This window comes from Coregonus clupeaformis, unplaced genomic scaffold (genome assembly GCF_020615455.1).
Source record: "Coregonus clupeaformis isolate EN_2021a unplaced genomic scaffold, ASM2061545v1 scaf3921, whole genome shotgun sequence".
NCBI classification, from domain to species: domain Eukaryota; kingdom Metazoa; phylum Chordata; class Actinopteri; order Salmoniformes; family Salmonidae; genus Coregonus; species Coregonus clupeaformis.
In genome coordinates this window covers 2,139-21,260 of record NW_025537375.1, presented here as the reverse complement: position 1 = coordinate 21,260, position 19,122 = coordinate 2,139, and the positions used below count along the sequence as shown (strand labels likewise).

The 19,122-nt window shown below is 44.7% G+C and overlaps 1 long non-coding RNA gene across 1 annotated transcript; it reads left to right on the top strand.

Annotated features, from left to right (window-relative positions):
- The first annotated feature begins 7,140 nt into the window (after positions 1 to 7,140).
- LOC123490423 lies at positions 7,141 to 16,086 on the top strand. Its single transcript, XR_006660948.1, has 3 exons — positions 7,141 to 7,226; positions 15,444 to 15,563; positions 15,962 to 16,086. It is a non-coding gene; the product is annotated as an uncharacterized LOC123490423 (long non-coding RNA).
- Positions 16,087 to 19,122: the final 3,036 nt, after the last annotated feature.

The following is a 19,122-nucleotide window of genomic DNA, read 5'->3' as shown; positions in this document are numbered from 1 at the left end:
TCACAAGCGAGCGCCGATCTCCACCGCAGTGAGGGGCCGGTGTACGCACCCGGAGATCGAGTCTGGCTCTCTACCAGAAACCTACCCCTCCGCCTGCCCTGCCGGGAAGCTGGGTCGGCGGTTTGTGGGGCCCTTTAAAGTCCTGAGAAGATTGAACGAGGTATGTTGCAATAGATTACATCTACCTGTTGAGTATAGGAATATTAACCCCTCGTTCCATGTGTGTCTCTTCTCAGGCCGGTGGTAGCTGGTCCACTCCAGGACAATGAGAGTAGGGAGACTCCTCCGCCCCCCACTGGACATCGAGGGGCTCCGCGCACACCGTTCGGTCCATCTTGGACTCTAGACGCCGGATGGGGGGTCTTCAGTATCTCGTGGAGTGGGAGGGGTACGACCCGGAGGAGCGGTGCTGGGTGCCGCGGAGGGACATCCTAGACCCATCTCTCCCTGTCGGAGTTCCACCGGGACCATCCCGCGCGCCCTGCTCTCGTCCTCCCGTCGTCCCCCAAGGCCGGGTCGGCGTCACGGCTGGAGCCGCGCGTCAAGGGGGGGCTACTGTCACGGTTTCGGCCGAGGCTGCTCCTCCTCCTGGTTCGGGCAGGCTTGGCGGTCGCTCGTCCCGGAGTACTAGCTGCCACCGATCTATGTTTCATGTTCGATTGGTTTTGTCTGGATGTTGTACACCTGTGTCTTGTTAGTCCTCGTTAGTGCCCTATTTAGTTCTCGTTGTGTGTGCTTGTCGTTGTGTGTGATTGTACTACTGTTTCGTGTTTTGGAGCTACATTTTCCCTCCAGTGTTTGTGAGGGTTGTTTGCACATGTTTGTGCGTCATTCGTTTGTCGCCTGTGTGCGTCGTGCATTTGCCTTCGGGCTTATTTTGCTTCGGTTGGATATATATTTATTGCACTAAAGCCTTTGGACTGAGCCTCTGTGTCCTGCGCATGATTCCTACACCACACCCACCTTCAGCACGCCTTGACAGTATTTTTTACTTCAATGGGGACTTGCTCGCAGTGCCAAGTATGGGTAACTGCATAAGTGGAATGTGTCTGAAAGTGGGTGTGTCAACAGAAGTGGGAGGATAAGCAGCGATAGGCGTTACACCAGCACTTTGTAATTGGTTAGATGGTTTTGATTGAGTGTGTTTTCGTTTCTTAACACGTTTTTATTGGTCAGTTCCCGACCGTGTGAAATAAGACTGGGAGAGCTAAAAGGCACTTTATTCTTGATAGAGAATCATACTGTGCCATTTGAATGTTAACAAAACACACAACAAACACCTCACTTATAGCCTAAATATAGAAAATAAAAGTAATTTTGACGTCAGTTATTAGTCCACCAGTTTTTCATTTATTAACACTAAATCTTCATTATTAGGCCTATAACTCATTATGGACGTCTGTTTGGCTATCATCTGACAATAAAATTGTGTTTTGTGAATAAGGCTAATTTATAATTACTCTTGTATAATTGGGCAGCAAACAGCCTATCAGTTTTTCATTTACCAATACATAATTGTTGGATTATTCTAACTCATGGCATCTTTTTTGACTGTCATCAGATGATGACAATAAAATTGAGTTTGGCTCAATATACAGTAATTACTCTTGTAGAATTGGGCAGCAAACCATATTCACGGACAAAGGTTAACAATAAAATCCATCACTAATATGACTCCCACCTGAAAACAACTGTGCACAACAGACAAAAAAGACAATGGCAAATTAACTTAATGACTTCTACATAAAGTTTGACTGCCAAGTGTGTTAACATGCTCAACTCCATTGTTATTGATGGCTGTGACCCCATGTTAGAATATAACCCTAGAGAGGCCACAAGAGTCTTTAAAGCAAACTGCAACAGGCCCCGATGGCGTCTCTGCTTTGTGAAGAGGAACTTACACCAGCCTGGGTCCCTGTCTTTCAGAGGTCTGTACATTCCCACACGGTTCCACCTCGGTGGAAGAAGGCAATCATCACTCCTCTTCCCCAAAAGCCTTCTCCCAAAGAAAACAAAGACTGTAGACCTGTTGCTTTGACCTCCATCGTAATGAAGTGTCTTGAAAAGATTTTGGTGTGTAAGCTTCAGTCAGACAAAACACACAAACCCAGCAGGTCCGAGTGAACAAGACCCTGTCTGAGCCCAAGGTCATTTAGGTGCCCCCCAAGGCTGAGAGTTCACCCATCCTATTCAGTGTATACAAATGAATGTACAAGTAGACACCCTGATAACTATATTGTCCAGTTTTTCAGATGATACTGCCATTCTGGGTCTAATGTATAGACACTGACACTACTGTGTATGGGTCAGAGATACAGAGGTTTGTGCAGTGGTGTGATTACCACCACATCATCCTAAATGTCAACAAACTGAGGAAATCCAGGCTCTGTCGTGGCCGACCGCGACCGGGAGACCCATGGGGCGGCGCACAATTGGCCCAGCGTCGTCCAGGGTAGGGGAGGGAATGGCCGGTGGGGATGTAGCTCAGTTGGTAGAGCATGGTGTTTGCAACGCCAGGGTTGTGGGTTCGATTCCCACGGGGTATGGAAAATAAAAAAATAATGTATGCACTCACTAACTGTAAGTCGCTCTGGATAAGAGCGTCTGCTAAATGACTAAAATGTTAAATTAAATGGTTTTTGACCCCAAATCTGTTGCTGACCAGTCCATAATCCAGACATTACTCAGGTCCACTCTACAAATGCTCTAGGGTCCAACAACGCCTTATTTTCTGTGTAGGTTCAGGGTTTTTGGAGTCAAACAGACTCATAGAGAGCACTTTATTCTATCGCATTTCAAATCTCAAATCAATCGACTGGTCCAGACAGACATGAAGGTGATGGCTGTGATGTAGCATCCGTCACTGCAGACTGTCTTTGAACAAACAATCATGAGACAGGCCAAGAAAATAATGTCAGACCCCTCCCATGTATTTCACCCAGAGTTTCAGCTTCTCCCGTCAGGCAGATGCAACAGGGTTCCCCTCAGTGTAAGCTGAACAGATATAAGCACTCCTTCATTCCCCTGTCAGTCAAACTCCTAAACAGTAGTATGTACGGGGAGACTATTTGCAATGTGATATACACTGAGTGTACAAAACATTAAGAACACCTTCCTAATATTGAGTTGCACCCCCTTTTGCCCTCAGAACAGCCTCAATTCGTTGGGGCATGGACTCTACAAGGTGTTGAAAGCATTCCACAGGGATGCTGGCCCATATTGACTCCAATGCTTCCCACAGTTTGTATTTGTATTTATTAGGGAACCCCATTAGCTGCTGCCAATGTACATGTGTGTAGAGTGCGTGTGCTAGCGCTTGTGTGCGTATGCGTGTGTCTGTACCTTTGTGTGTGTCTCTTCACAGTCCCCGCTGTTCCATAAGGTGTTTTTTTATCTGTTTTTAAATCTGATTCTACTGCTTGCATCAGTTACCTGATGTGGAATAGAGATTCCATGTAGTCATGGCTCTATGTAGTACTGTGCACCTCCCATAGTCTGTTCTGGACTTGGGGATTGTGAAGAGACCTCTGGTGTCTTGTGGGGTATGCATGGGGTGTCCGAGCTGTGTGCTAATAGTTTAAACAGGCAGCTCGGTGCATTCAGCTTGTCAACACTTCTTACAAAAACAAGTAGTGATGAAGTGAAACTCTCCTCCACTTTGAGCCATGAGAGATTGACATGCATTTCATTAATGTTAGCTCCCTGTGTACGTTTAAGGGCCAGCTGTGCTGCCCTGTTCTGAGCCAACTGTAATTTTCCTAACTCCCTCTTCAGTGGCACCTGACCACATGACTGGAACAGTAGTCCAGGTGCAACAAAACGAACTCATCCCTAACCATCTCAATTGGGTTGAGGTCGGGGGATTGTGGAGGCCAGGTCATCTGATGCAGCACTCCATCACTCTCCTTGGTAAAATAGCCCTTACACAGCCTGGAGATGTGTTTGGTCATTGGCTGAACTCCTACCAAGCCAGAGTTGTTAGCTACAGGAAAACTTTCTCACTGTGTATGTTGTCTTACATGATTCTTTGTGTCCTGTGTACACTTTTACTTGTTATCCATCACAGATTAATCCGATTCATCCATCCAGTTAGATTTTTTGTAGCCACGAATGCTGGACATGTTTTAAGATATGATTGTGAATATTTGAGGCATAGGTGGATATATGAATGCACACAGACACACATATTCTCTTGCAGAGAGCATCACAGCCTGGAGGCTGTGGTCATGTAAATGCTGTGTTTACCAGAAAGGCAATCAGCATTTCCAGGAAACAGTGGTATAGGGGACCATAGAGAAGAGAGATACACTCTTCTAACCTGGTCCCAGATCTGTTGACTATAAAGGCTACAGCACAATCAGATAGGACCAGGCTAACACTCTTTAGACACCAGTAAGAAAACTATAGTCTATAATATAGTCTATTATACCCCTATAACTGCAGCCCTACAATTGTCCCTGGTTAGGTAATGTGGTTTTGACCAAAGATTAGGTTAATTAGGTTCACACTCCTACACAAACACTAAAACCGTAGTCTGTAACCAATCTAATGTAGCCAACCGAAACTCATTAGGGCTGTGTCCAAAAATCCACTCAAAGCAAGCCAACAGAAGCTCTGAAAGAGACAGCCACAACGCATAAGGGTCCAAACAACTTCATAAGAATGCTTCATGTTTATTGGATGAGAACTCCTCCGATCAGATTTTAAAAAGTGGCCCGCTTCTGCCATGTCTTCACCTTGCAACACAATCTCATATTCAATTCGTGCATATACAGTGCCTTGCAAAAATAGTAATCCCCCTTGGCGTTTTTCCTATTTTGTTGCATTACAACCTGTAATTTAAATTGATTTTTATTTGGATTTCATGTAATGGACATACACAAAATAGTCAAAATTAGTGAAGTGAAATTTAAAAAATAAATAACGGAAAATTGGTGCGTGCATATGTATTCACCCCCTTTGCTATGAAGCCCCTAAATAAGATCTGGTGCAACCAATTACCTTCAGAAGTCACATAATTAGTTAAATAAAGTCCACCTGTGTGCAATCTAAGTGTCACATGATCTGTCACATGATCTCAGTATATATATACCTGTTCTGAAAGGCCCCAGAGTTTGCAACACCAATAAGCAAGGGGCACCACCAAGCAAGCAGCACCATGAAGACCAAGGAGCTTTCCAAATAGGTCAGGGACAAAGTTGTGGAGAAGTACAGATCAGGTTTGTGTTATAAAAAAATATCCGAAACTTTGAACATCCCACGGAGCACCATTAAATCCATTATTAAAAAATGGAAAGAATATGGCACCACAACAAACCTGCCAAGAGAGGGCCGCCCACAAAAACTAACGGACCAGGCAAGGAGGACATTAATCAGAGAGGCAACAAAGAGACCAAAGATAACCCTGAAGGAGCTGCAAAGCTCCACAGCGGAGATTGGAGTATCTGTCCATAGGACCACTTTAAGCTGTACACTCCACAGAGCTGGGCTTTACGGAAGAGTGGCCAGAAAAAAAGCCATTGCTTGAAGAAAAAAAATAAGCAAACACGTTTGGTGTTCACCAAAAGCAATGTGGGAGACTCCCCAAACATATGGAAGAAGGTACTCTGGTCAGATGAGACTAAAATTGAGCTTTTTTGGCCATCAAGGAAAACGCTATGTCTGGCACAAACCCAACACCTCTCATCACCCCGAGAACACCATCACCACAGTGAAGCATGGTGGTGGCAGCATCATGCTGTGGGGATGTTTTTCATCGGCAGGAACTGGGAAACTGGTCAGAATTGAAGGAATGATGAATGGTGCTAAATACAGATAAATTATTGAGGGAAACCTGTTTCAGTCTTCAGAGATTTGAGACTGGGACAGAGGGTCACCTTCCAGCAGGACAATGACCCTAAGCATACTGCTAAAGCAACACTCGAGTGGTTTAAGGGGACACATTTAAATGTCTTGGAATGGCCTAGTCAAATCCCCAGACCTCAATCCAACTGAGAATCTGTGGAATGACTTAAAAATTGCTGTACACTAGTGGAACTCATCCAACTTGAAGGAGCTGGAGCAGTTTTGCCTTGAAGAATGGGCAAAAATCCCAGTGGCTAGATGTGCCAAGCTTATAGAGGCATACCTCAAGAGACTTGCAGCTGTAATTGCTTCAAAAGGTGGCTCTACAAACTATTGACTTTGGGGGGTTATGCACGCTCAAGTTCTTTTTTTTTGTCTTATTTCTTGTTTGTTTCACAATAAAAAATATTTTGCATCTTCAAATTGGTAGGCATGTTGTGTAAATCAAATGATACAAACCCCCAACAAATCCATTTGAATTCCAGGTTGTTAGGCAACAAAGTTGGAAAAATGCCAAGGGGGTTGAATACTTTCGCAAGCCACTGTATGTACATAATGTATTTCAGCAGATTTTGTGTGTTTTTGTGTGTCTTAATTCGTGCGAAAATACACACATTTATGTGCTACTTTTTGCGAAAGACATTTATTTAACCAGTAGGCTACACCACAAGCCTTTGCAACAACCGTAAACGTGATACCCTATATTTCCTTTTTTTTTAACGTTATGAATATATAGACATTGTGTCTTTATTTAATCCCTATTTAAGAATTGTAGTTGTATGCCTGTATGTACTGTTTTCAATTTTTCTGAATAGACTTTTCAGAATGTAATGAATTAAAACAATGCATGATGTCTAATGGTGTTTTATTCGGTTGCAGTTCCACGTATTTCTTACAAAAAACAAACGTGTAAACCGTTTTTATTGACAAGAATGTTCATCAATACCAATTATTTAGTTTTTTTTCCCTTTTGCATCAAATTTGGGGTAATGTATTCAGTCATTGTAGTCATAAAATATTGTTGGCCAACCAAAACGACCAAAATGTTAACCCGTAATAAGGATAGGGTGGAATTGTACTATGAGCTGGCTAGAGGCTAGAGTGTAAGCACCTTTTCACTAGAAACTATCTTGGGTTAAAATTACCGTCAGTGCGAAATGGCTAGAAAGTTTATGGAGTTCCACTGGGCTGCACCTACAGTTATGAGAGAGATAAATCATGTGTAATACCTATGTCGACCTGTGAAGTGCAGCAAAACACCGGAAAGCTTCTAGACTAACGGAAAGTTACAAGAAGAAGAAGAAAAGTTAACTCATCCGGTCATGTGACATTTATTGTTTATAGATTTTTAGCAACACACGAGAGGTCTGGACCCTGGACAGGTAAGTCGCCAGTTCGTCCCTTGTTGTAGGAAATACAGCATGTATACACATTTGTTTTGTGTTTGTTAAAGTGTGTCGATTAGTTGCATATATTTGAATATCATTCTCACTTATTATTTTAGCGACCTATACATTAGGCTATACAGTTTACATACACCTTAGCTAAATACATTTAAATTCATTCCTGACATTTAATCCTAGTAAAAATTCACTGTCTTAGGTCAGTTAGGATCAATACTTTATTTTAAGAATGTGAAATGTCAGAATAATAGTAGAGTGATTTATTTCAGCTTTCATTGCTTTCATCACATTCCCAGTGGGTCAGAAGTTTACATACTCAATTAGTATTTGGTAGCATTGCCTTTAAATTGTTTAACTTGGGGCAAACGTTTTGGGTAGCCCTTCCACAAGCTTCCCACAATACGTTGGGTGAATTTTTTGGCCCATTCCTCCTGACAGAGCTGGTGTAACTGAGTCAGGTTTGTAGGCCTCCTTGCTCGCACATGCTTTTTCAGTTCTGCCCACAAATGTTCTATAGGATTGAGGTCAGGGCTTTGTGATGGCCACTCCAATACCTTGACTTTGTTGTCCTTAAGCCATTTTGCCACAACTTTGGAAGTATGCTTGGGGTCATTGTCCATTTGGAAGACCATTTGCGACTCAAGCTTTAACTTCCTGACTGATGTATTGAGTTGTTGCTTCCAATATATCCACATAATTTTCCTTCCCTCATGATGCCATCTATTTTGTGAAGTGCACCAGTCCCTCCTGCAGCAAAGCACCCCCACAGCACGATTCTGCCACCCCCGTGCTTCACGGTTGGGATGGTGTTCTTCTGCTTGCAAGCCTTCCCCTTTTTCCTCCAAACATAACGATGGTCATAATTGCCAAACAGTTCTATTTTTGTTTAATCAGACCAGAGGACATTTCTCCAAAAAGTACGATCTTTGTCCCCATGTGCAGTTACAAACCTTAGTCTGGCTTTTCTATGGCGGTTTTGGAACAGTGGCTTCTTCCTTGCTGAGCGGCCTTTCAGGTTATGTCGATATAGGACTCGTTTTACTGTGGATATAGATACTTTTGTACCTGTTTCCTCCAGCATCTTCACAAGGTCCTTTGCTGTTGTTCTGGGATTGATTTGCACTTTTCGCACCAAAGTACATTTATCTCTAGGCGACAGAACGCGTCTCCTTCCTGAGCGGTATGACGGCTGAGTGGTCCCAGGGTGTTTATACTTGCGTACTATTGTTTGCACATTCATCTCTAGGAGACAGAACACGTCTCCTTCCTGAGCTGTATTTTTTTATTTTTTATTTAACCTTTATTTAACCAGGTAAGCCAGTTGAGAACAAGTTCTCATTTACAACTGCGACCTGTCCAAGATAAAGCATAGTTACATATGGAATAAACAAAACGTAAAGTCAATAACACAATAGAAAATCTATATACAGTGTGTGCAAATGTAGCAAGTTATGGAGGTAAGGCAATAAATAGGCCATAGTGCAAAATAAATACAATTTAATATTAACACTGGAGTGATAGATGTGCAGAAGATGATGTGCAAATGGAGATACTGGGGTGCAAATTAGCAAAATAAATAATGTAAATAACAATATGGGGATGAGGTAGTTGGGTGGGCTAATTTCAGATGGGCTGTGTACAGGTGCAGTGATCGGTAAGCTGCTCTGACAACTGATGCTTAAAGTTAGTGAGGGAGATAAGAGTCTCCAGCTTCAGAGATTTTTGCAGTTCATTCCAGTCATTGGCAGCAGAGAACTGGAAGGAATGGCGGCCAAAGGAGGCGTTAGCTTTGGGGATGACCAGTGAGATATACCTGCTGGAACACATACTACGGGTGGGTGTTGCTATGGAGACCAATGAGCTACGATAAGGCAGGGATCTGCCTAGAAGGGATTTATAGATGACCTGGAGTCAGTGGGTTTGGCGACGAATATGTAGTGAGGGCCAGCCAACGAGAGCGTACAGGTCACAATGGTGGGTAGTATATGGGGCTTTGGTGACAAAACGGATGGCACTGTGATAGACTACATCCAATTTGCTGAGTAGAGTGTTGGAAGCTATTTTGTAAATGACATCGCCAAAGTCAAGGATCGGTAGGATAGTCAGTTTTACGAGGGCATATTTAGCAGCATGAGTGAAGGAGGCTTTGTTGCGAAATAGGAAGCGGATTCTAGATTTAACTTTGGATTGGAGATGCTTAATGTGAGTCTGGAAGGAGAGTTTACAGTCTAACCAGACACCTAGGTATTTGTAGTTGTCCACATATTCTAAGTCAGACTCGCCGAGAGTAGTGATTCTAGTCGGGCGGGCGGGTGCAAGCAGCGTTCGATTGAAGAGCATGCATTTAGTTTTACTAGTGTTTAAGAGCAGTTGGAGGCCACGGAAGGAGTGTTGTATGGCATTGAAGCTCATTTGGAGGTTTGTTAACACCGTGTCCAATGAAGGGCCAGATGTATACAAAATGGTGTCGTCTGCGTAGAGGTGGATCTGACAGTCACCAGCAGCAAGAGCGACATCATTGATATACACAGAGAATAGAGTCGGCCCGAGAATTGAACCCTGTGGCACCCCCATAGAGACTGCCAGAGGTCCAGACAACAGGCCCTCGATTTGACACACTTGAACTCTATCAGAGAAGTAGTTGGTGAACCAGGCGAGGCAGCCATTTGAGAAACCAAGGCTATTTAGTCTGCCAATAAGAATGCGTATTGACAGAGTCAGAAGCCTTGGCCAGGTCGATGAAGACCGCTGCACAGTACTTGTCTTTTATCGATTCGCGGTTATTATATCGTTTAGGACCTTGAGCGTGGCTGAGGTGCACCCATGACCAGGTCGGAAACCAGATTGCATAGCGGAGAAGGTACGGTGGGATTCGAAATGGTCGGTGATCTGTTTGTTAACTTGGCTTTCAAATACTTTCGAGAGGCAGGGCAGGATGGATATAGGTCTGTAACAGTTTGGATCTAGAGTGTCACCCCCTTTGAAGAGGGGGATGACCGCGGCAACTTTCCAATCTCTGGGGATCTCAGACGATACGAAATAGAGGTTGAACAGGCTAGTAATACGGGTTGCGAAATTTTGGCAGCTAATTTTAGAAAGAAAGGGTCCAGATTGTCTAGCCCAGCTGATTTGTAGGGGGTCCAGATTTAGCAGCTCTTTCAGGACATCAGCTATCTGAATTTGGGTGAAGGAGAAGCGGGGGGGCATGGGCAGGTTGCAGCGGAGGGTGCCGAGCTGGTGGCCGGGGTAGAGATAGCCAGGTGGAAAGCATGGCTGGCCAGTAGCAAAATGCTTATTGAAATTCTCGATTATCGTAGATTTATCGGTGGTGACAGTGTTTCCTAGCCGCAGTGCAGTGGGTAGCTGGGAGGAGGTGCTCTTATTCTCCACTTTTTGGAGTTAGTGCTACAGGATGCAAATTTCTGTTTGAAAAAGCTAGCCTTTGCTTTCCTAACTGATTGTGTATATTGGTTCCTGACTTCCCTGAAAAGTTGCATATCGCGGGGGCTGTTCGATGCTAATGCAGTACGCCACAGGATGTTTTTGTGCTGGTCAAGGGCAGTCAAGTCTGGGGTGAACCAGGGGCTATATCTGTTCTTAGTTCTGAATGGGCATGCTTATTTAAGATGGAGAGGAAAGCTCTTTTGAAGAACATCCAGGCATCCTCTACTGACGGAATGAGGTCAATATCCATCCAGGATACCCGGGCCAGGTCAATTAGAAAGGCCTGCTCGCTGAAGTGTTTTAGGGAGCGTTTGACAGTGATGAGGGGTGGTCGTTTGACTGCGGACCCATTACGGACGCAGGCAATGAGGCAGTGATCGCTGAGATCCTGGTTGAAGACAGCTGAGGTGTATTTAGAGGGTAAATTAGTCAGGATGATATCTATGAGGGTGCCCATGTTTACAGTTTAGGCTTGTACCTGGTAGGTTCCTTGATAATTTGTGTGAGATTGAGGGCATCTAGTTTAGATTGTAGGACGGCCGAGGTGTTTAGCATATCCCAGTTTAGGTCACCAAGCAGTACGAACTCTGTGGATAGATGGGGGGCAAGCAATTCACATATGGTGTCCAGGGCACAACTGGGGGCTGAGTGGGGTCTGTAGCAAGCGGCAACAGTGAGAGACTTATTTCTGGAAAGGTGGATTTTTAGAAGTAGAAGCTCAAACTGTTTGGGCACAGACCTGGATAGTATGATAGAGCTCTGCAGGCTATCTCTACAGTAGATTGCAACTCCGCCCCCTTTGGCAGTTCTATCTAGACAGAAAATGTTGTAGTTCGGGATGGACATTTCTGAATTTTTGGTGGCCTTCCTAAGTCAAGATTCAGACACTGCTAGAACATCAGGGTTGGCAGTGTGCTAACGCAGTGAATAACTCAAACTTGGGGAGGAGGCTTCTGATGTTAGCATGCAAGAAACCAAGGCTTTTACGGTTACAGAAGTCAACAAATGATAGTGCCTGGGAGGTAGGAATGATACAGGGGGCTACAGGGCCTGGGTTAACCTCTACATCACCAGAGGATCAGTGGAGGAATAGAGTAAGGATACGGCTAAAGGCTTTAAGAACTGGTCTTCTAGTGTGTTGGGTACAGAGAATAAAAGGGGCAGATTTCCGGGCGTTGTAGAGTAGATTCAGGGCATTATGTACAGACAAGGATATGGAAGGATATGAGTACAGTGGAGGTACACCTAAGCATTGGGTAACGATGAAAGAGATGGCATCACTGGAGGTACCGATTGAGCCGGTCTCCGTGTGTATGGGGGGTGGGACAAAGGAGCTCTTTGAGGCTGGTTGAGTGGGACTGGGGCCTCTACAGTGAAATTGTATAATAAGAAACTAACTGGAACAGCAATAGGCAAGGCATATTGACATGGGAGAGAGGCATAACGCAATCACAGGTGTTATTCGAGAGGGCTAAGACAACAACTGGTAATGGCGACGAAAGTTTGGGCTAAGGCTAAACAGATAAACAGGATGGGGTACCATGTAAAGGAACAGTCCAGCAGGCATCAGCTGTGTAGCTGAGTGATCATAAGTTCCAGTGAACAGCAATAGGTAAGTCCGGGAGCAGTTCGTAGGCTGCTACAGCACAGGCGAGCAGGAGGCACGGCTGTTGATTGCACGTGCTAGCGGGCCGGGGCTAGCAGATGGATCTTCGTGGTCGTCGCAACGGGAAGCCTGTTGAAACCACATCAGACGATTACGTCGGCAGACCAGTCATGATGGATCGGCGGGGCTCCGTGTCGACACTAGGAGGTCCCGTCCGGTGGACAGAGAGGTAGATAGCCGGGAGATGGGCCTGGCTCGAGGCTAACTGGTGCGTCGGGACAGTGGTGATTAGCCAACAACAGCCATTCGGTTGCAGCTAGCTAGTTCGATGATCCGGTGTTAGCGATTCAGTGATAACGGCAGAAAATCCAATATGCTCTGGGTCGAATATCACGCTGTGCAGACTGGCCGATAATTGTCCAGGCTAGAGCTGGCTGGTAGGTAGTGCAGGCCATGGACAGTGGTGAAGACTGCTAACGGTGGCTAATAGTAAGTAGCTAGTTAGCTGGCTAGCTGGCTAGTTTCAGCCATATGTTCTTGATAAAAATAAAGAAATAATAGAATCCGTTCCACATTGGGTGAGGCAGGTTGTAGGAAAGTATATTTAGTTAAAGGATGGAAAGTGAGAGAGAGAAATATATATGAAAAAAAAAGACAAAAAACAAAAAAAACTGGCTATTTACATGAGTACACAACAGAATACACGACCGCACTGCTACGCCATCTTGGTATGACGGCTGTGTGGTCCCGTGGTGTTTATACTTGCATACCATTGTTTGTACAGATGAATGTGTCACACCCTGGTTCGGGGACTCATTATGTTGAACCAGGGTGTGTTCATTCTATGTTTTTCGGTTTCTCTGGTGGAGTGTTCTAGGTGGTTTATTTTCTATGTTTGCCGGTGTGACTCCCAATCAGAGGCAAACGAGTGTCAGCTGTCGGCTGTTTGTCTCTGATTGGGAGCCATTTTAATCTATCTGTTTTCCTTTCGGGTTGTGGGATTTGTTCGTGTGTGTGCGTGTTGTACACTGGACGTCACGCTTTCGTTGTTTATTGTTTTTGTTGTTGTGAGCATTTAATTAAAATCATCATGTTCACTCCCAACGCTGCGCTTTGGTCCTATTTCATAGACGGACGTGACAGAAAATCCCACCAAGACCAGACCAAGCAGCGTGTCGAAGAGCCATCGCGAATAAATCTCCGTGGCAGCTTCGATTGGGTCAAGCCCATGGAGGAGCTGAGTGAAGAGGGTTGGAGACAGAGGAGCGAGAGATGGGAGAGAGAATGTTGGAGGCCTGGGAAGACCCCCAGAAAATTTTTAGGGGGGGCTCACGACGTGGACGACGGGGCAGCAGGAGGCCGCGATGGAGCGGTCCAGCGGGTGTGAAGAGGAGGCCGCCAGGTTAAGGGGGCCACTGGTCACAGAGGAGAGGGATAGTGTGGAGGCACGGCCGAGAGGTACTGGGGTGTGTGTCCAGTCCGGTCCGGCCCGTTCCTGATCTCTGCGTAGGGCCAGTGGTGTGTGTCTCCAGTACGGGCCGGCCTGTTCCTGTTCCTCGCATCGTGCCGGTGGTGCGCGTCGCCAGCCCGGTCCGGCCTGTTCCGGCCACTCGCACCAGGATCGGTGCGCGTCGCCAGCCCGACCCGGCCTGTTCCGGCCACTCGCGCACCAGGGATACGGTGCGCGTCGCCAGCCCGACCCGGCCTGTTCCGGCCACTCGCACCAGGGATACGGTGCGCGTCGCCAGCCCGACTCGGCCTGTTCCGGCCACTCGCACCAGGGATACGGTGCGCGTCGCCCAGCCCGACCGGCCTGTTCCGGCCACTCGCACCAAGGATACGGTGCGGCGTCGCCAGCCCGACCCGGCCTGTTCCGGCCACTCGCACCAGGGATACGGGTGCGCGTCGCCCAGCCCGACCCGGCCTGTTCCGGCCACTCGCACTAGGATACGGTGCGCGTCGCCGAGCCCGACCCGGCCTGTTCCGCCACTCGCACCAGGGATACGGTGCGCGTCGCCAGCCCAGTCCGGCCCATCCAAGCTTCCCCGCACCAAGTCTGTGGTGCGTCTCGCCAGCCCTGTCCGGCTCGTCCCTGCTCTCCGCACCAAGTCAGTGGTGTGCGCCGCCAGCCCATTCCGGTCCATTCCTGCTCCACGCACCAAGCCAGGGGCGCGTGTCGTCAGTCCGGCCCGACAGCGGGGCTAGACAGGACCAGGAGTACTTTGGGGGGTTGGAGAGGGAGTGAGGATCAAGCCCGGAGCCGGAGCCGCCGCCGAGGAAGAATGCCCACCCAGCCCTCCCCTGTTTTGCTCGTATTTAGGCGCGGTCACAGTCCGCGCCTTTAGGGGGTACTGTCACACCCTGGTTCGGGGACTCATTATGTTGAACCAGGGTGTGTTCATTCTATGTTTCGGTTTCTCTGGTGGGTGTTCTAGGTGGTTTATTTTCTATGTTTGCAGTGGTGACTCCCAATCAGAGGCAAACACGTGTCAGCTGTCGGCTGTTTGTCTCTGATTGGGAGCCATATTTAATCCATCTGTTTTCCTTTCGGGTTGTGGATTTTGTTCGTGTGTGTGCGTGTTGTACACTAGACGCCACGCTTTCGTTGTTTATTGTTTTTGTTGTTGTGAGCATTTAATTAAAATCATCATGTTCACTCCCAACGCTGCGCTTTGGTCCTATTTCATAGACGGACGTGACAATGTGGTACCTTGAGCCGTTTGGAAATTGCTCCCAAGGGGCACTGAGTTTGAAGATAGGCCTTGAAATACATCCACAGGTACACCTCCAATTGACTCAAATGATGTCAATTAGCCTATCAGAAGCTTCTAAAGCCATGACATCATTTTCTGGAATTTTCCAAGCTGTTTAAAGGCACAGTCAACTTAGTGTATGTAAACTTCTGACCCACTGGAATTGTGATACAGTGAATTATAAATGAAATAATCTGTCTGTAAACAATTGTTGGAAAAATTACTTGTGTCATGCACAAAGTAGATGTCCTAACCGACTTGCCAAAACTATAGTTTGTTAACAAGAAATTTGTGGAGTGGTTGAAAAACGAGTTTTAATGACTCCAACCTAAGTGTATGTAAACTTCCAACTTCAACTGTATATTCACCTTTTTTCTCTTTGCATCTTCAAAGAAATACACATTGCTACTCAATCTGTATTCATCTTGTGACTTCTCCTTGGAAGAAGGAGAGAGGGACTCTAGGAGGGACATAAAGGAGTTGATGAAATCCTGTTAAGACATAGACAATCAGGTGAGAGGAGGTCCTAACTAGTCAATGACCTAAATTGATTGATCATGTACAAGGGAGGAGCCAAAACCTGCAGACACTGTGGCGTTTAAGGACTGGAGTTGCACACATGTTATAGAACAACATGAAAAAGAAAGTGAAAGACTAATAATGCATTGTTGGTAAATGGTGACAGACTGACTGATCTGCAAGTAATAATAAGTATTTATTTGTTATGCAAAGTGATTTGTAGATCAGTCGGTCTGCATGTGGAGGAGGATGAAGACATTTAGTTATGTGCAGGACAAAGTAAAACACACACGGTGTCAATGACATGCAGCTTTTCTTCTCATAGACAGGGGAGGTTACTATGTGAAGGAATGTGTTAGGATTGGAAGTTGTCTCTTTATGTTTCTTTTGAGATGGTATGGCCTCTGAGGACCCCCAAGACCAACTGGATGAGGCTATTAAAAAGGCAGAATGGCTTGCTGAGGAGCTCATCCAAGAGAAGGACCTACAAGCCCAAATGGAAGTGGCCATTAACGATGCAAAAGGCTGGCTAAGGAGCTCAACCCAGAACCGGTAATATAACCCCTATAACTCCCATACGTGCACAAATATTCCCAACACACCCCTGGACCACAGCGTTATGATTTATCATTGCAATTTGTTTGTCAAAGTAGAGGCCACATGGCACAAATGTAAATTTAAACGGAGACTTAGTGATATGACCTGATCACGGGCATCAATGATATTAAGCATGAGGCACAAGGGTACACTTGTTAGCATCCTTGTGAATATCTACACATGTTGCTGTGTGAGTGACCCAGAACGTGGGGTCTACTGCAGGTGCCTTTCTCAGCTGACAAATCACTTTACCTTATGTGAAAATAAAGGTATTGCTTGTGCTCCGTATGTGTGCAAGCCATGCTTGTGAGATACTTTTATTAGTAGCCATGATAATTGAAATGCACTTTTTAGGAAAATAAGAAGAAAAAGACAAACCTACAGGTATTAGGTTCAGATGGAGACAAATGGATGAGAGAGGACAGATTGTTCCTCAAACCAGGAAGTGAACTACATCCACTTCTCTTGGTAACTTTCATCCCGTCTAGGTGTTTCATTTTATTCGTCCCTGATATGACTTTTTCCTTTCAAACATACTGTATCATAGCATATCAAACGTTTGTTGCCGTGCAATAGGCCGGTCTAGTGCCCTCTACCTACAGCACGTAATACATTACATGCAAGTGTGATCCCACCTTTCCCTGTCTCTAACTGTTCTTGTCTTTCTCTAAATAAAATAAATATTTAATGAAAGGAGAGTCAGAACTCTAGCAAATATTTTGAATATTTTTTCAGCTCCAAGGGACAGTACATCAAGCCAGACCAGTGCAAACTTTTGGGCCAGTCACTGAGGAGGAAGAATCAGGTGTTGATGAGCCGATTTGAATAGATGAATCTATACAATTCCTTGTTATTCAGTGACCTTGTAATTTTTTTTTATTAAAGCCTTAATTGGTTGAAACAATAACAAAGCACCCTACCCCTCCCTGTTTTGGTAAAAAGCTGAGTGATTGGGTTGGGGAAATGAAACCACTTTCAATTTATAGACAGAGCTATGGATGCAAGAACTTACATCAATGATATTTAAATAACAGTTTTAACCATGTTTTAAGGCTATACAGTGTTTTTTTAAAAGATTTACTTTGTTTGCAAACATTTGACTAAAAGAAGCTTATATTTTTGGTTCTAATCGGAGTACGACGAGTTGATCTAAACTCATGAGGCATTAATACGTTATAATCTTCAAGAATCAATGGGTACATATCATTAATATAAGTCAAAGAATGGCTGTATCAACTTCTGAATGCCCCTTTTAAGTCTGATCCTTTTTTGCATATCTTATTTTAGAGACAAGGACCAGTGGATTGGAATCGACTCCAGTTTTTAGCATTGATGAAGAAATAGGTAAGTTTTAAATAGTTTCAGTCAAAATTGGGGTAATCTTGGTGTTTGAATTATACTCTACTACATATTTATTTTGACAGTGATGCAACATTTTTAAATGTGTCTCTATTCTCCACAATTTGGGATTTGAGATCAAATGTTTGATAGGAGGTTACATGACAGAATGTCACCTTTTATTTTAGGGTATTTTCAGACATATCTGATTTACCATTTAGAAATGAAAGCACTTTATATGTCTAGTCTCCCCACCATTTGAAAATGTCATAAGTATTTGGACACATATCACTTAGTGGGTTAAGTTGTCAAAAGTTTAGTATTTGGTCCCATATTCCTTGCACACAATGACCACATCAGGCGTGTGACTCTACAAACTTGTTGGATGCATTTATAGCTTGTTTTGGTTGTTTCAGGTTATGTTTTGCCCAATAGGAACTGTATGGCGAATGATGACGGGTGTCATTATCTTTCTAATTGAGTAAATAAGATACTTCTGTTTTTAGTTTTTTGGGGGGTATGATTTTTGTTCCTCTAATTTTCTCACTCCTCATCATTCATTAATGATTATCCATAATCATGGGAGTATCCACATTAATGTAAAAGTGTTCACAAATATCTTATATTCTTACTTACAAAATTACACATTATTCACCATTCAGATCCTATTGGGCACAATATAATCTGAAACACAACCAAATGTATCCAACTAGTTTGTAGATTCACAAGCTTGATGTAGTCATTGTGTTCTAGGAATATGGGCCCAAATACTAAACTTTAATACATACATGAAATGTGTCTAAATACTTATGACATCATCAAATGGTGGGGCTAGTTGCAAGTTTTATTAGTCGTATGTACAGGATACTGATGGTAACACCATCCAACGAAATGCTTACTTGCAGATTCCTTCTCGACAATGCAATTCAAAATGCTGGCAGAGCTTTTTCCTGCACAATTCCTTTAATATGAAGCAATCTGCCATTCCACATTATGGAATTAATCTTAGTTGAATTCATTCAAATCCACTATTGGAATGTTTACACAGTGTCTTTCCTTTTGCAACCACTGTCTGTAATTGCTGGAAGCTGGAAGAATTTGCCTTTGAGGAGAGTTTACTCTGTAGTCAAAATATACTGAGTGTACAAAACATTCCTAATATTGAGTTGCACTCCCTTTTGCCCTCAATTCGTCGGGGCATGGACTCTACAAGGTGTCAAGCGTTCCACTGGGATGCTCGCCCATGTGGGCTCCTGAGTGGCGCAGTGGTCTAAGGCACTGCATCTCAGTGCTTGAGGCGTCACTACAGACCCCCTGGTTCGATTCCAGGCTGTATCACAACCGGCCATGATTGGTCCCATAGGGCGGCGCACAATTGGCCCAGCGTCGTCCGGGTTTGGCCGGTGTAGGCCGTCATTGTAAATAAGAATTTGTTCTTAACTGACTTGCCTAGTTAAATAAAATAAAATAAATAAATGACCAAGGTGGGGGAAAAAACACAAGTCAGGTGTATTCATAATGTAGTCCCCTGTAGCTCAGTTGGTAGAGCATGGCGCTTGCAACACCAGGGTTGTGGGTTCGTTTCCCACGGGGGGCCGGTATGAAAAATGTATGCTTC